Consider the following 2,689-nt stretch of genomic DNA (forward strand, 5'->3'; position numbering starts at 1 on the left):
TTTAACTAACATGAAGATGAATCAATAGTGGTGTGAGACAAAATCAATATAGAAAGAACTTAAGAAAATAAAGAAAGGGCAGGCAATAAAATAGAGGAGAAGGCAATCGATAGAAAGTGGGGCACTCGGGACATTGCCCCTAGGACTATTGTTCCAAGTGCAATACCAATCATTATACCTCCTAAGCTGATGTCTAATGAGTCATGGAGATCCTAAAACACAAAGTGCTTAAACTTAAGGTCAATAGTGACTAACCCACACTATGCCGGTGGAGAAATCTCGTCTCGACACCTCACACTATGCCTAGGTTGCTTTGGGCTCTAGGATTCCAAATGATAAACCCTATTCCCTAATATAGATCTAACCTTTTAGTCCGGGCGAAGAAGTCCTAATGACAATTAAGCCCCGAGATATTAATGATTACTTCAGCGCTTCACTCTGTTGCTTTGTCGATTAAGCCCTAAGCGGAGTTCGTCTCTTAGCTATTTACTCTAGTGTGACCATAAAGAACTCTTGAAACTTGGAGGTAGGGTAAAATCACACGGAGTGGAAAGGGGGCGCTCCGCTACCTCTCGACTCACCCTCTCAATCTTTTCCAATCTAGCATTGTCTAACCCTCATGGGGTGTCACTCATCCACGAGGATTACCAAGATGGATTCTCAACTCTAGTGCTCCTCTAAGGGAAAATTAACACAACAAGCATTCAAGATTGGAGCTCAATTAAAAACATCAATTAAGGAAAGCATAATAAAGATCAAAGAAAAGAATTTCATCCTAGGGTTTACAAATCCAGAGCACCCGAGTGAGGGTTTAGCTCTCCATGGAGCAAAAATACAATCAACAATGAAGTCAAAAGTAAAGATATGCAATCCATGAATAGAAACCCTTGGTATTACGTGTTGATGGTCTTGTGGAGTAGCCTCGGCCTCTTCAAAGGTTCCCTCTCGTCAAGCCTAGAGGCACTTACTTGGCGGTGGATAGGGCCGAAAGCTCCCACACTAACTATCTTCTAGCAAGGAATGGGGTGCCGAAAGCCATGGAACCACTCCCAAAACATTGTTAAAAGCCTTTCTAAACCCTAGCTCTCAGGCCTCTCCAAAGTTTGGGAAGATATGGAGAAAAGATGAGGATGCCCAAATTGAGTACAACTACGTGTTTTTATAAAGGGCTAGAATCGAGAATCCACAAGGGTATATGGAGTTTCCACACGCCCGTGTGAATCTGCAGGAACCTAATTTTTACGTGGCATGTGAGCGAGTGGTGCTATGCATAGTAACCCTACTGCGATACTCCACCAAAAACCGCTCCGAGATTCACAATTTTCATCGAGGCAACATAAAGCGGGCTGACGTCTATGTCAGTAGATCGATGTCACTTCTTCAATAAAGGGATAACATTGATGAAGATCTTTGCTATCATTGCATAAGTCGGAACACATAAGTGTGAATGCCTTTGTGCCCTCAATTTACATATTCCATCTAGCATAATGGAGGTTGGCACACACTCATATGTCTTCAAGCACAACTTGCGTTTTCTCTTGTGTCCACTTCAAGATTCCATCAACATAATGCATTTGCAATCTACTTTTTGGCTCTTTTTCTTCTCTATTTAGCTAAACAACCCTATATGCTGAAAAGAACACAAAAACACAAGTATTAGGCAATAAAACCTCGATAAAAGTAATGCTTATCATAAGAAAAGAATACTTCGTATTTTTAGTACACAAACACTTATTACCTGCAGGTCCCAAGAAATACGAATTGCGTTGACTAATGTGGGTGGTGGAAGCGTCTTGATTGTAGAAACTTTAGCCTTGTCCAATTCAATCCTATTTTTTGAAATTCTATGTCCCAACATGATACCCTCCTAGACCATGTAGTGCCATTTCTCCCAACTGAGTACAATGTTAGTCTCCTCACATCTTGCTAATACTCGTTCTAGATTCCTGAGACACATATCAAAAGAGTTTCCAAATACAGAGAAATCATCTATAAATACCTCGATTGTGTTCTCTACCATATCCTCAAAGAGTACCATGATGCATCTCTGAAAGGTCAGGACATTGCACAATCCGAAAGGTATCCCCATTGTCACGTGAAAGTCCCATATGGGTATATAAATGTGGTCTCTCTTGGTGTTTAGAATGATAGGAATATGAAAATATCCAAAAAATCCATTTTAGAAAGCAATAATGGGAGTGGCATTCTAACCTTTCCAGTATCCGTTCTATGAATGACAACGGAAAGTACTCATTTTTGGCACCGTCATTTAATTTCTTATAATCGATGCACACCCGCCATCTTGTAATTGTTATGGTGGGCATGAGCTCATTCTTCTCATTGGTAAAATACTATCATCCCCCTATTTAGTACCACTTGTACTCGACTCACCCATGTGCTCGTTTGAAATTGGATAAATAATACCTACATCCAAAAGTTTCATTACCTCTACCTTCCCGATTTACTTTCATGTTTGGATTCAACCTAGCGTTGAGGTAGGCGAAGAGGATCTATGACGCATTTTTCCATCAAGATCTAATGGGTATAAAAAGGATTAGCTGAAATCCCTTCGATGTCCGACTATTTTTCCAAACAATAGCTCTTTATGCTTTCATAAAACCTCCAACAGCTATTTTTTTATTCCATAGCCAAACCTGCTGCAATGATCACCGGGAGTCATGATTCTTCT

The sequence above is a fragment of the Dioscorea cayenensis genome, chromosome 13 (assembly GCF_009730915.1).
Source record: "Dioscorea cayenensis subsp. rotundata cultivar TDr96_F1 chromosome 13, TDr96_F1_v2_PseudoChromosome.rev07_lg8_w22 25.fasta, whole genome shotgun sequence".
NCBI lineage: Eukaryota > Viridiplantae > Streptophyta > Magnoliopsida > Dioscoreales > Dioscoreaceae > Dioscorea > Dioscorea cayenensis.